Genomic DNA, 15,576 nt, shown 5'->3' on the forward strand with positions numbered 1-15,576 from the left:
TGAGGGCCTGCCGCATGCTTTCATGGGCCCCCGCTGGGCCTCTTGAGCTCTGAGCCACAAGGTTGGTTCTCTCAGAGCTGCCATGGCCTGGTCTGTCCTCTACGGGGAGGCAGAAAGGGGACCAGGGAAAACAAAGGGCTTATAAGCTCCACGAGGTAAAGGACTGGGCCTGTCTTGTTCTCTTCTCTTTCGCCCACACTGAGTACAGTGCCTGGCGCATCCATGGTGGGCATTCAACAAACACACACTGAGTGGATGTATGAAAGAGTGAATGAATGAGCAAACGAGTGAGCGAGCGTTGGACCCAGAAGACGGCCCGTCGGCATCTAGCCACCTGGAGATTCACATCTCCAGAGAGGAGAACCGTTTCCTTCATCTTTGACAAAGCTGGACCTCCTGCTTCAACTCTGCCTACTTTCTGTCTCTGAGACTGAGACTGGTCCTGAGAGCTCTGGAACTCTCCATCTGTCTCTCACCCTCTCGGTGTCTCCACCTCCTGATGCTCAAGATGATTACACCCTCACTGAGGTGTGGATCGTGACCCTTCTCTACCCCATGCGAGAACGGCAGGCCTCCCAGAGGGGTGCATATGGTGCTCACCAATGAACCTCACCCTGAGCCTACAGTGCTCCTGGGACAAGGACTCCATAAGGACCTCCAACGGGCTTCTGGTCAGGGCGAGAATCAAACCTCTACCTTTGACCAGAGATGAGGCAGTCCAGGGAAGAGGGCATTAGCCAAGGCGGTGTTGGCCCCTCTGCCCTGGGCCTCCCCCAGAGAGAAGTCCATCTGAGAACACTTCTCCTCTCAGAGGTTTCACATAGAAAAGCCATCCTCACCCACGTGACACGGGCTCTTTGGGTCCCTGCCCATCTAGATCCTGTGGCAAAGATTGCTAATTGCCCCTCAAAATCCATTTCCCCTTCTTGTACCTTTCATACTAGAAGCCCCAGCACACATGATCCCCAAACTCCCTTGCAGCTAAGTGTGGCAGGTGACCAATTTTTGGCCAAACAGATAAGTGATCTGGCAATTTTCAGGTCATGTCTTGAAAAGGAAGGGCAGTACCTCTTCCCTCCCTTTTCTCCCTTCCCACTGGCAGGGTCACAGACCCAGGAGATGTGGTGGTGTGCTTCTTCAACAACCGAGGGCACAGAGGAGCAACATCACGGGAGGAGCTCGGGCCCTCAACACTGTAGGGGTCAGAACACCCACCCAGACTTGAGACGTGAGAAACTTCCATTTGGTTTCAGCCCCTGATTGTGGGGTCTCTGTGAAAGCAGTCTAACTTCCTCCAAGGCCTACCACAGCCATTCTTGGGAGCCCGGACGCCGATGGGTAAAGGTGTGTGGGAGGGGCCTTCCACCTCATCCCTGTCCTCAGCCCTTCAGCTCCCTACCACCTGACTCCATCAGGTCTGCTTTCCCAAGTGTTGGAGAGGGCCTTCCAAGACACTCCCTGAATCCCACCCCAACTAATGCAAAATGGTGGCAGGACGTAAAGGTCTCCCTCCCTCACAATATACAATTTACTCTTCCCTTCAATTGACCATTTCTCAAACGATTTATCTCCTTTGTGAGAAAAGGCCCTTCCATGCTCAGGGAACCACTGTACCTTGTCAGGCCAACCCCACCCTACGGGGAGGGCAGTGAGGAGGGGCAGAAAGTGCGTGCGCTTCAGATCTGAGCCCAGGCCTCCTCTTCACCACTCCCCAGCCCTGTAACCCTAGACAAATCTCTCGGCCTCGGTTTCTTCTTGTATAAATTGAAGATAATAATAATTGCTTACAGGTGTGTGGAGGGAATTCGAGCTTATACACTTGTTAAGTCCCTAGCAGCCTGCCTGGCATACAGCAGGTGCTCACTAAACCGTGGCTGTTATTACTACGCAGATAAGTGTAGAAATCTTGAGGACACAGCTGGAGGAGAGCCCGGAATGACCTCCCCAGGGAAAGCAGAGGAGGAGAGAGGTGGGGGGAAAAGACTGCAGCCATAAAGAGGAAGAGAGAGGCAGAGCTGGAGGTGATATCGGGAGAGGAGAGGAGAGGGCTCAGTGAGACCCACACTGGGTGCCAGGGTGGAGGGCACAGCTGTGGAGTCTATCAGCTGCCTCCAGCTCACACAATTCCTGCACCCATCTCATGCCCCACCCAGCACTTCTGTCTGGGGTGGCCACTCTCACCACTATTACCATTGTTGCCGCACTGTCAGCTGCTGTTTCTTGCCTCATCTTCCTTCCTGCCCCTGATAGGGCAGAAGAAGGGGATGGGAAGCAGCTGCCCTACCCGGCCACCTCCCTACCCCTGTGGCCTGGAGCAGCTGGGGTGGTGGTGAGGAGCCCAGGCTCTGCAGACACACGGGCTGGGTTCTGTCCCCTGCTCCAGCCCCTAAGAGCTGGGATCTCAGCAAGTTATGTGGCTCGTCTAGTCCTTCAATTTCTTCGTCTGCACAATAGGGATAATAGGGCTTCTGAGAGGAAGGCATGAGATCTCGCATGGTGAGCCCCTAGCACACACAGCAAGGGTTCCATAAATGTTAGCTGTCACCAGGGCTGGCTTCATGGGCACGCGGCCTGTGCTGTCACACAGAGCCCCATGCTCAGAAGGGCCCCGCGCTTAGTTTAATGCTCTGTTGTTATCATCTTGAAATTCTTAATAACTTTTGAACAAGGGGCCCTGCAAATTATGTAGTCAGTCCTGGCTATTATTAGCACGCATTTACTGAGTCGGCTGGCTGGGCGGTGGCCATGTAAGGGAGGAGAGGCCCAGCAGTCTGCTGGAGATGCAAGACATTAGAGGGCCTTGGGGACCTCAAGGGAGTCATTTAAGTACAGTGAGGTGGGACCCTGCCAGGTTGCCAGTTAGGGACTGAGAGGGTAGTGAGACCCCCATAGACACCCACACCAGACATTTGGGGTGGATGGAGGTGCCCTCCCCTCAGACAGCCAGGCCAATAGGCAGCCTCTGGAGCCCACCACTACCTTCCTCTTTCAACCCTCCTCCCACCAAGGGCAAAGGTGCCTGACGTACCTCGGGGCGAACACCCACCCATCTGATCTGATCCTTAGTATGCCCAGGACAGAGGCCACGTAGAAGCTCAGGAGTACAGGAGTTATGTCCAGAGCCCCTACATCTTTGGGACGTGGAAGTACTTCGTGGTGGGAACCAGCGCTGCCCTGAAGCCCCTCAGTGCCCAAGTCCAGCTGAGTCTTGCTGCTCAGGTTGGAACTGGGACGGGAGTGACGCAGAAGGGATGTTAATTACTACTCCTGGTGGCCCAAGGAGTTGGCCCAGGCCCAGGAGATAGAAAATATCTGCTCCTTCTGTCTCCTTGATTTTAAATCCCAGGTTAGCATGTCTAGAAAGGAGTGTGAGGTGTTTGGGGCAGTGACTTGAACCCTCAAGAGACATGGAGCCTTGCGGGGGGGGCGGTCCTTGGAGCTGGGGATACCCCTTGGCACTATGACGAGGAATGACCTCCCAGAGCTGCCATAAGCCACCTCCAGAGGCGTTTCTGGTACCTGCTGTCTGTCTCCTCTACTGGATTGTGAGTTCCTGGAGGGCAGGCCCACCCACAGTGAGGGCTGACCAGATGTTTGCAGACACCCTCCTCCCCATCCACCCCACACTGCCTCAGGTCCTGTCTCAGCTTCCCCAGTCTCGCCACCACAGCCTGGCCCTCTTCTGTTCCTGGGCCTTCCTGGAGTAGCCCACGTGTGAGTCTGAGGGTGGCCCGGTCTGGCAGGTGGAGCCTGGCCTGGATAAGGCCCCTCTCCATCCGCCTCCGGCCACCTGTCCTGAGTACTCACTCCCTTCCAGACAGCTGGAAAGCAGCCCGGAGCCTCTGCTTAAGGGAGGGGGGCGGGTGTGGGAAGGTTCTAAGGGAGCTGAGCCAAGGCCGAGGGGAGGCCTTGCTAGCTGATGGGGATGCTGAGTGTGCATGTATGCGGGGCGGGGGGAGGCACTTGGGAGAAGTGGGAATTGGGGGTGGGCCCAGAGAATGGAATGTGGAGTTCATTCTCCTGGGGGCACAGCTGTTTATTTTGATCTTCCCGTCAGCTGCTGCATATTCCTTATCTTGGGGCTCAATCCAGACTCCACCCCCTGCTCTGTTGCTGAGCTGGGGACAGCAGATACTGTGGGATACAGTCCTGCTCTCTGCTCTCACTACCTTAGGTCCCCGCTGCTCCAGGTGCTAAAAGGGACAAGGAGAGAGCAGGCACCCAAAAGAAACGCCTGCTCCACACTTCAGACCTGCTCTGCGCCCATCCACGGGTAACTGGGTCTCGAAAGTGAGCCATCTCATGCCAACGCCCACCGCCACCTGCCACGACAGCCTCAGTTGGTCCCCCCAGAGTTGCCTGCATATTTCAGTTTTATTGGTGCCACAGGACTTGAAGCGCCGGCAGATAGTGCCGGCTTAGTCGGGAATTTGTGGCAGAGGCAGCTGTCACCTCCCAGGCCACACCAGGCTCTCCTCTGGGCTGACACACTGCAGTCCTCATGCCAACTTCTTACTTGGCACCTACTGTCTCCAATAAATTGCTATGAAAATAATAAGACTGATTTTCTGTGTACTTATGGAAACACGACTCATGACTCGTTTTGCATTTTTCATGTTATTACAGAACTGGAACATTTAGAAAAAGGAAAAAAAGTAGAAAAACAAAGATCACCCAGAGTTCTACTACCCAAAAAACAACCACTGCTAACATTCTGGTATATTTTCTTCCAGTTTTTTCTCTATGTATGTGCGTGTGTGTGTGTAAAATATATAGTTGTAAATATATTGTATGCACAATTTTCCATCCTGATGTTTTTCCTTAACATTACCATATAAGTAACTTTTGTGATATCATATTTTTGCAATTGACATTTTTAATGGCTAATATTCCATTTAATAGATATACTATAGGGCCGGCTCCGTGGCTTAGCGGTTAAGTGCGCGCGCTCTGATGCTGGCGGCCCGGGTTCGGATCCCGGGCACGCCCCAAGGCACCACTTCTCCGTCCAACCCGAGGCCGAGTCCCACGTACAGCAACTAGAAGGATGTGAACCTATGACATACAACTATCTACTGGGGCTTTGGGGGAAAAAAATGAATAAATAAAATCTTTAAAAAAAAAAAATAGATATACTATACTTTGCTTAACTCTTTTGTCAGGCATTTCCGTTGTTCCAAATTGTTGTCACTGTATATAACACTTTGATGAAGATCATCATGGACACAGTTTTTTCTACATATAGAATTATTTAAATTAGGAAATTTAAATTGGGAAAGTGGAATTACTGAGGCAGAGGGTCAGAATATTTTGGATGCATTTGATTTTGATACTTACAGCCAAACTGCTTGCTTCACCACATGACAAGGCCACCAGCAGGGCAAGAACATGCCCATTCAGATCCACTATTGCGTAAGGACACTGCTCACTGTTAGAAATCTTATGTGCCTAAGTCATGGTACCTTTTGTAAACTATTCCTTTTGGCTGCTGAGCATCTACTCCCCTTTCCAACGGCACTGCCACTTCCTTTTGGGGGATTCCCTCTCCCCGGCGCAAATCCAGGAGCCAGCCTGCCTGACCTACAATCACAATAATAGTGATTCTACAATCACAAATAGTAGCGATTATAGAAATAGTCACTAATTATTTTAGAAAGAATTAATAATAAAGAATAAGTAAGCCTAACAGTTGCCATAGAAATAAGAACAAAAAAGTGATTATTTCTATAACATGGCTTTCAGTAAAAAATCTCAGCCTGCCTGACGGAAACCGGAGGGGCCGGCCCATCCATTCCCACCATGCCTGGCCAGGCAGAGGTGACTGGCCAGCTGCTGTCATCTGCCTGTAGGTCCCTCTGCCCAGCCCTCGGGCACTTTGTCAGCTTCTGCTCATTTCCAAACCTGGTTTTCCAGCCGTTCTGGTGAGTCTGTGAGATCCTGACCTTCTTCCAACAAATTCTCTTTGCCTTATAGTGGACAATCTGTTTCCGTTGCTAACAGAACCTTGAGAATACACTAAGCCTTGCCAACTTAGTGTTTTCACATGGCAAGCCAGGACACTTGTCTGGGTCATGAAGTCATGAAGCTAATCATGATCAACATTTTTTAAAAACGAAACAACAGAATGAAAAAGAAAATATCAAAAGTACCTCTTCTAGAGTGAGGGAAAGTATTGTTTAGTGAAACTGGTTTGTTTTACATATACATATACATGTGTGTTTGTATGTGTGTATAAAACGAAAACATTTCTGGTTTTCAAAAACATTGCCCTAACTGAATTTGAGTTACTTGAGAATAAAGAACAAGATAATCTCTCCTAAATGTTTTTATACTTCTTCCTAAATCTTTAGTACCTAGGAAAATGTACTTCCTTGCCAAGAGAATGGTATATTTCAAGGTCCACCCGCTATTTTCTCTCTATTCATAGCTGGTCATCTCCTCCTACCCTTACTTAATGATACATAATGATAACAGACATCTTTTCCTCCTGGCCTTTAAATTTCTGTTAATGGCACCAATATTCTGCCAGCCACCCAGGCTGAAATATTCTAGGGTTGTCCTTAATTAGTCTCATTATTCATTTATTGAGCACCTACTGTATCCTAACAAGAGAGAAGGCATGCAAGCAGCAAGCTACAACATATGGCAACATACTTCATCTTAGAAGTGTGCATGGTGCCTAACACGGGAAAAGCAGAGCAATTTCACAGGGCAGATGATTCTTCATACCTTCCTACCAAATAATTACTAAGTTCTGTTGCTTCTACCTTCAAAATATTTTGCCAATTCGCCCCCTTGTTTCCATTTCTACTGGCGTCACCCTAGTTTCAATCCTTTTTATGTTTTGTGTAGAAGCTCTTGCCAATTCTATTATTCAACTACTGCCCTAGAAATCACCTTAAAACAGTTCTGATCACGCCATCTCCTTGCTCAAAAGCCTTCAATGGCTCCCCATCACCTACTAAATAAAGTCCAAACTCACCAACCCAACACTGTTGGTTTGGCTTCTTCACCATTGCCTAAAAATTTCTTTCCAGTTCTGTGTCCCACTAGGCCAGCCATCCTCTAGACCAGTCTGCAAGGTTCTCCCTTTCCAGCAATGCATCTGTCTGAGGCCAGATTTTCTTCACATATGTCAACCAAAACAACATATTGCAACAGACTGAAGCAGAAGCAGATATGATAATCCAGCTGCCTTCTATTAAGCCAGGCCTTAAAGAGATTTGCAAAAACATAAAACAAGGCCACACTTCCAACTAATTTTTTTTTTTGGAAAATATGGTTACTATTTTATAAAAAATATGCTATGTTAACATGCAATGAGTTTTTTATTGTTACTTTAAAGGAATAATAAATATTTTAAAAATTTCTCATTAGAAATTAAATGTCAATAGCTACAATCTTCAAAAACAGAAGTCCTTTGCAATCCTCAATAATGGTTAAGGGTGGAAAGTGCTCCCGAGACCAGAAAGTTTGAGAATTGCTGCCTTAGATCTAAGACATCAGTTTTAGCACACACAGGATCTCCATTCTTTACCCTTCTTCGCATTCTCCCTCCCTGCCCCAGTGTGTTGCTGGAGTTTTTAAACCATTAAAAAAGCAAGAAGTGGGGGGCTGGCCCGGTGGCGTGGTGGTTAAGTTCGCACGCTCCGCTTCGGTGGCCCAGGGTTCACAGTTTCAGATCCCAGGTGCGGACCTATGCACTGCTTGTCAAGCTATGCTGTGGCAGGCGTCTCACATATAAAGTAGAGGAAGATAGGTACGGATGTTACCCAGGGCCAATCTTCCTCAGCAAAAAGAGGAGGACTGGCAACAGATGTTAGTTCAGCACTAATCTTCCACACCAAAAAAAAAAAACAAGAAGTGGTCATAATAAGAATAATTATTTTTATACAAACAATAGTGATTATAGAAATAGCCACTAATTATTTTAGAAAGAATTAATAATAAAGAATAACTAAGCCTAATAATGGCCATAGAAATAAGAACAGAAAAGCGATTATTTCTATAACATGGGTTTCAGTAAAAAAACAGATATTCAAAAGTAGAAAGATACAAAAGTAACCACCATTTAAAATTGCCCCTGAATACTTTCTCATCAAGTCCACTCCTCTTTAATTTTCTCAAATGGCATCTCTGAGAAGAAATTCCTGGTAATCCATCCAAAAGCAACTGCTCCTTCTTCCAGATCCCCCAGCACTGTCACTCAAACATTTCTTGTGGCCCAGGGAGCCCATAAGAGCCCATAAGCAAATGCATACTGACTTCCTAGATGTGCACATCTAACTATCACAAATTCAATTATATCTGCTGGAGAAGACACCAACGAACCACAAAAATCTATGGATTGTTTATACAATGTGGTCCCTTAACCTAAGCTCAACATAGTGTTCAACCAAAGACTTGGCCATTTGGCCCAATGAAAACTGGCTATGCTGGAGATTCTCAGAGAGGGAAGAGAATGCCCAAACCATGTATACTGTGTTTTCTGAGCAGTTTAAGGAGACTTTAATAGTAATTTTGACATGTGTTTTGTTTTTCCACTGCCTTTGAACCCCACACCACATACAATGTGGCTCTACTGGAAATGAGGAATGGACAAGACCTCTGGGACGTATAGGTATCACTGGAGGGATGTACCAGGTGGGTGAGCCCAGGAGTCCTAGACCTCTGCAGCCCCGTCCTCTGGACAGGATATGTGGCATCCACCCCGAGCCAGGGCTGGTGCCCATTTCTGGGTACAGTATCTTGAAGGTGAAGGTTACAGGTCCAGCACTAGAATCCAGTTTAACTACCAACTCCAGAGGCATGTCCTTAGCCACTGCCCTGGTGCCACATTCCTTCCAAAGCCTGAGTCCCAGGGAGAGAAAGGAAAGGAAAATGAGTGTTGGAGCGGGAGCTGGAGGAAAAGCTTGTTTGCACCACTACCGCAGTTGGGGCGGCTGTGGTTGGGGTGATTCATCCAGGGCTCCCCAGATAGGTCAGGGCCCCAGCCCCACCTAGCAAAGCTCACATCGCCACCACCCACTCCTGCTTCCTGGGTCGTGTGCAACACCTGACCTGCCTGCTGGGGCGGGGCGGGGCCATCCTTGCTCCTTCCCTTCCACGTTGCTGGGCTTAGGACTCAACCTCAAAGCTCTGGCCAGGAGCACTGAGGGATGGAAGAGGCTCTGGGCTGGCCTGGGGGACTTGTATCTACACCATTGCACCTCCACACAGATGTGCATGTCACCACAAATACACCGTCACACGCAGAGGCAGCTCAGGGGCCTACCAGCCTGTTCCACCTGTCCTGACGCTGTGTTCAGGACGTCTCACTAGGGACCCTGGGCCGTTTCACACTCCCCCTGCTGGGGGGGCACACACACGCACACACGTAATGTGCCTGAAAAGTCTGACTCAGGTCAGAGTTCTTCCAGCCACCAGGCTCTCAATACTGACTAGTGACCTTGGGCAAGTTACTTAACCTCTGTGCCTTGTCTAGAAAATGAGAAAACTACATAGGATTCTTATAGTTAAGAAATAAGAAACGAGTTAATAAATATACGCGTTTATTATAAACTTACATATCTACAAATGGCATATCCTGTACGTAGGTACTTACAACAGTCCCTGGCACGTGGAATTATTGTGCAAAGATACGCTATGATTACCCCCAACGTCTTCGCTGCCATGTGCCTGGGAAGAAATGAGGGTTCAGAGAAAATCCACACAATAGATTCCTACAAGGAATATCAAAAATGACTTCCAGAAGCTGTGTCAGAGGGAAGGCAGAGAAGAAGTAACTTTCTGAGGACCACCCAGAAGGCACCAAGCCAGTGGCTGTAAAGAGAGTTTTGAGTTAGAACCCAAGAGGCTGGGCTCAGGCAGATGAAGACTCAGTTTCCTTTGAGACTAACGAACCTGAGAAAAAAACTCAGCCTGGTCCTAGAGGTGGAAGTCAAGGCAATTCCAAGGCAAGATGGAGGCCAACCCTAGGACCAGCAGGTACCAGCTGACTGGAAGGAAAAAAGAGAGGGCCTGGGAGAAACCAGGATGTTCTATACCCTGGCCCATGCTCAGCCACCCAATACATCTGAGTGTTTGTAACCCCAAGATCCTCTCTCACTGCGATGAAAATAGATTCCACATCTGAACAGTCTCCAAGTCTGTGGTTCTGTAGTAGATACTGCTGAGAGGAAGGGACTCGAGCTAGAAGGAAAGGAAAAGGCAGCCTTGACTCTCAGGGGCCTGGTGTTGGGAAGAAACGCACTCCTCTCCCCCATAATTCCAAGGCAGCTTGTGATATCCACTTGCCAGAGCAGAATAAACCCTCCCCTGGGTCCCCTTCAGAGCCGCTTCCTCAGTACCCAGCAGAGTGAGCTTAATAAAGACAGCTTAGCAGAGAGTCTGTGCAGACCAGACAGATGCCTTCCTGGGGACGGCAGCCTGGGGGCCCTCGGGGCCCCAGCCTCCCTTCCCCTGGCTGGTCCACTCCTCCTCCCACAGCCTCCAACACCTCCAGCTGGAGCCCAAGTCTGAGCCCAAGGTTTGCATCTGCCTGAGGCCCTGCTACGGCTTCCTTTCCCAGAACTCAGGGCCCCCAGGGGAGGGGGCAGGAGGAGCCGCCTGGAGGGAAGAGAACTGAGAACAGGAGGGAGGGTGAGCTGGAGCAGACAAAGCTGGGGCCAGAACTGGGAGTTTCTGGGACAGTCCCAATGTCAAGGATTCTGTCCAACTGTCTGACCACAGGCCAGAACTTGGGGCCGATTTTTATTTTAGACAAAAGGATGAAATGAAGTCACAGATGGGATGGTGAGCAAAGAAACCAGGGCTGCCTCCTTGTGTTTGGATAGTTCCCATGCCCGCCCGAGGAGCTCAGTCTGGGAGATGATTATGACGATGATACGATGATGACCCATGTATAAGGACCTATGACGTGCTTGGCACTTGGCGGGGCTTCATGTGTGTTAAGTGCACAGTGCGGGCTCCGAAGCCTCAGCGTCTTTCTCTGTAACCACTCTGCGCCTCAGTTTCCCCTCTGTAAAGGCACAATAGTGCCTCCCTCATAGAGCTGTTGTGAGGACACAAAAGATAATAACTGCCATACAGTAAGCATTCAACAACTATTAGCCATTGTTAATCCTCACAATGACCCTGTGAGGCAGGGACTACAGTTACGCCCACTTTACAGACGAGGAAACTCAGTGTCACACAGCCAGGAAGGAGGCAAGCTAGGACGCAAACCAGGGTGGTTTCTCTACTGGGCACGGGCTCTCTCGACCACTCCACGAGAGAAAGCACGGATTAGAGGTGATGTGTACAAACTTTACAGCCAAATGGCCAAGCCAGACTCCCAGCTCAGCCACTGACGAGTTGTGTGAATGGAAGCCAGCTGCCTAACACTCAGTGCCTGGGCTTGCCCATCTATAAAATGGGCATCCTGCCTCCTGAAGCTGTTGGGCATACATGGGTTACTAAGTACTTGAACGCTACTAGCTATGGCCTCTTTCTCTGGGCCTGCCCTCCACGCTGCCCTCTGGCTACAGGGCTTGTAACTGCACTCTCTGTCCTTGCTCAAGCTGGGCCCTGCCTGCTGTGTCCCTGGGGCCCCAGTGGCTATGTGCCTTTCTAAGGGTCTGGGGGTGGCAGCAAGCAGATCTGGGCCAACAAACAAGGCACCAAGCCACCCCCGTCCCCCTCCTTCTTACAGACAATGCCTGGGCCCCTGCTCTCTCACCTTAGGAGTGGCTGATCCTGGGGAATTTCAACCAGGGTGGGGGAACTGGTCAGGCCGCTGAGGGTAAATAGTTTCAGAGAGGTGTGGCTTCTGAGGCCCCTTAAAGGAGATGACATAGGTGTCATGCCTTTGAAGGGTATGAAAGGCCGTGCCACATTAGGTACCCTGCCGTGCCCATGAGGGCTGCTGGCCTTGCCCTGTGCTCCCAATATATGGGTCCTTCTATCCCAAGAGCAAAGTAAGGTCAGGGAGGGGAAAGAGAAGGCGTGGGAGGGAGGGGATCCCTGACCTGGAGAAGGGAGCCTGCCCCAGGGGCAGAGGCCAGCATGTTCTGGCATGTTCTGGACTGAGCCCAGAGGAGACCCGGAGCGCATTTTATGGGGGCTGTGCTGGGTCAAAACTGGCGCTCCAGGCCCTGGCGTGTAGATAGCTGGGGATGGGGTGGGGAAGAGGCCCCGTGAAACCAGCTGGCAGCTGAAGGACAGATGGCGCTGTTCACCCAATCCAGCAGCCCTGGAGCGACACACTGGGCAACAGCCCCACCTGGTGGACAGACAGGGACCACCATGGGCCAGGGAGTGCCGAGGAGCAAGGGGATGACCTGGAAGGAGGACGCAGGAGAATAATCACACGGGGAGGTTGGGAGATGGAAGGGGCTTTGCGGTCTTCTTGCTAGCAGAAGCCCCTGCTAAACACGTGCTCTAGACTCCCCTAGGTGAGGACTCACTTCTTCTGAAGGGGATCAGGCAATTATTTGTTAGAAAGTTCTTAGACTTTTTGGAAATCTGCCTCCACCAGTGCCCCCACCCCCTGCCTGAGGGCTTTCAGAGGCAACCTTTCAAATATTTGAACACAGTTATAATATTCCTCTTCAATTTTCTCCCCATTTGCTTCAAGCTGCCAGAGTCTGACTTCAATCTTTTACCCACTGCATCTTTTTCTCACTCAGTTATCCCTTTAAAATATATTAGCTTCCAAGGAATCCCTGCTAATTCTGTACTCAAGCCATCCCCTCCCCACACTAGCAGCATCATTTTTAAAACACCTTCGGATCTCAACCTCCCTACTGTTCAGGGTGTGATATGTTGGGGAAGTTGATGCTCCGATCTGGGGGTTCATTTAGACATCGGGAGCACTGGCTTTGAAATCAGACAAACCAGTGTTCAAATCTGAGCTCTGCCACTTACTAGCTGTGTGACCTCAGCCAAGTTTCTTAGCCTTTCTGAGCCTGTTTCCTCGTTGTAAATGGAGGATAGCGGTATTTACTACCTGGAGTTGTGGTGAATATTAAGTGAGGTAAGGCAGGTAAAATACTTAGCAACATGTGTTGCTCCTGACAACACCATTCAGCTCCTAAGTGGTCATTATAACCACATTCCTCTGGATTAAGGGCTGTAGGGAGTGCTTGCTGGAAGAGAAAGGGGAAAGGGCAGAGAGAGAAAAAGAGACTTTCTGGGGTTAGTCAGCCTTTCCCACCCAGCACAAATCCCAGGTGGGTGAAATCAACAAATGGGCACCTTGTTCCAATCCCATTTCCACAGTGTCTCTGGCCCCCTGCAGTAATGGGGCAGGCCTTGACAGCACTTTGAAACTCAAGAGTTTAAAGTTTAAATGTCTTTGCAGGCAAGAGAAACACACCAAAATAAACACACCTATCACCGCTCAGCAGAGAAAGGGAAACTTGGCAGGGGCCCCAGAACTTTCCCCACCCCCAGCCCTCCCTAAACTTCCTCTTGTGGTTTTCTCAAGAGTACAACCTGTTCTCCCCAGCCAAGAGAGCGCCTGGGGCAGGGGGCCGGAGCATGCCAAGGGTTCCACCGCACCCCACCCTAAGCTGAGGGAGGAAGCGGGGGGCAGGGCCGGGGGGTGGCAGGGGAGCAGCCTGGAGGTCGGTACATCCTGCTTATCTGTATCTCAGTGTGGCCACCTCTGCCCTCCACTCCCTGCATCAATACCCATCCCCCCAACACACACCCCTCTCTCAAAGACAGAGGCACGAGGCGGTTTGATTGCTGGCAGAGAGGGACTGCCCCAGAGCCTCCCCAGATCTGTGCAGAGGGCTCTTGTGAGAAACCTCGAGTTTCAGAAAGGTAATGGAAAAATGGGTTCCCATGGAACCTCTGCCCTGTGGCCTGGCTCACACCATGGGCATTGTCCCAGCCTGCCTGGAGGGATGGGGTCAGATGCACAGAGGCAGCTTTGGGATGCAGCAGCTGTGGGGAAGAGAAGTGAGCATCTCAAGATTGCTTCCACTCCTCCCACGGCATCTTCCTTACTTAGCTACCAAGTTGGACTGTTCCTTTTGGAATCTAGAATACAAGGGTCCACGCTATTCTTAAAGATTTCCAACAAAAGAGGTGTCTTGGTTTCCCACATCCCCAGATTCTGGCACAATACATCCATGCTGTGTTCGTTCTTGCATCAAACCTTGGTTTGTTCCTCTTGGTCAGTGAGGCTCACTCAGAAACACACACACACACACACACACACACACACACACGCGCCATTAGACAGCATATAAGCTCTGTGCAATCACCATAACCCTAGGGCCCCCAGGCCTGCTGGGGCTCCCTGCAAACAGTACCAGCACCCGCGCTCAGCTAACAGATTGCTCTCCTCTGTATCACCCAAGATAAAGGACCAGGGACTCCCTTTCAGGGACTCCTAAGCCCCTGGCTCAAGTGCACATTCTATGTGGTCAGTCCAGGAGGCAGGCTAGCCTTTGGTTAAGAACAGGGCCTTCCAAGTCAAGTGACTTGGGTTTAAATCCCAGCTCTGCCATTTATTTCTGGTGTCCTCTTTAGGAAAATTACATATCTCCTCTGTGCCTGAGCTTCCTCATCTATAAAATGCACATAATCCTAGTGCTTACCTCATAGGACCATTGGGAGGATTAAATGAGACATTACACCTAAAACATTGAGAATAGTACCTGCCAGTGCTATATATAAGTGTCAGCTAATATTCTGAACCCTTGAGGGAGGGAAACAGGAAAGAGAAGGCGCTTGGGACCATGGAGGTCATGGTCTCAACGACTGGGCATAGACTGGGATCCTGCTGGAATCCTCAGAAACGCTTTTGATTCTAAATTCCAGGGGGATAGAAGCTCTGACTCGTTTGCCATTACATCCCCCACATCTAGCCTGTGCAGACAGAGTATGGCCACAGCAAACAGGTGTTGTGCCCGTGACCTCTCCCAGGAGCCCAGAAACTGAAAGAGCAGAACACTCTGCAGGAAAGCAGTGGGAGCTCCAGTTCTCTTCACCCAAGTCTGGTCTCAAAGAGAACTGAGTGGGAGGCAGAGAGCAAGGATTTGTTAGAGGAAACAGTCCTAGAGTCCAGGGATGGGCGTGGGTGCCCCAAGATTGTGTGGACTGTTGCATCACCCCCAGGTGGACCCTTCCAGCTGCACCCAACTGGGAATTTCTGGGTTCTTAGGGATCAGGCTAGAAACCTGCCTTTCCCTGAATTCATCCTGTTCATTCCCACCTCTTCCTCATGCCCAGGCAGTGGGTTAGAGAGAGCAGGAACTGCATCTGAGTCCTCATTGTATCCTAATGCCCCACACCACTGTCAGGCATCAGTACAGCTCTGGAGAATGAATAAGTGCTCCCAATGACTTCCCACCACTTCTCTGCCTGGTGACTTGCATCATTCAGAACACAACTCAAACGTCCTCTTCTCTCTGAAGCATTCCCAGCCACTCCAACTTGGCACCTTATCTCTGTCGGTCTATGACACACACTAACTGTGGATGACTAACATCATTGCACCCTCAGCATCCCACACCATCCCAGACACATAGTAAGTGCCCAATTAATGTCTGAAAATGAATACATTAATGCTCCCTTAGTAGC

General features: G+C 50.0%; 1 protein-coding gene across 2 annotated transcripts in view; it reads right to left on the reverse strand.

The window, feature by feature from the left end:
* CCND3 (cyclin D3) overlaps positions 1-15,576 on the reverse strand; it is an 83,078-nt gene that overhangs the window by 66,811 nt on the left and 691 nt on the right. The gene's annotated exons all lie outside the window — the stretch shown is intronic.

This window comes from Ceratotherium simum, chromosome 13, assembly GCF_057802395.1.
Source record: "Ceratotherium simum simum isolate JZ-2026a chromosome 13, ASM5780239v1, whole genome shotgun sequence".
NCBI lineage: Eukaryota > Metazoa > Chordata > Mammalia > Perissodactyla > Rhinocerotidae > Ceratotherium > Ceratotherium simum.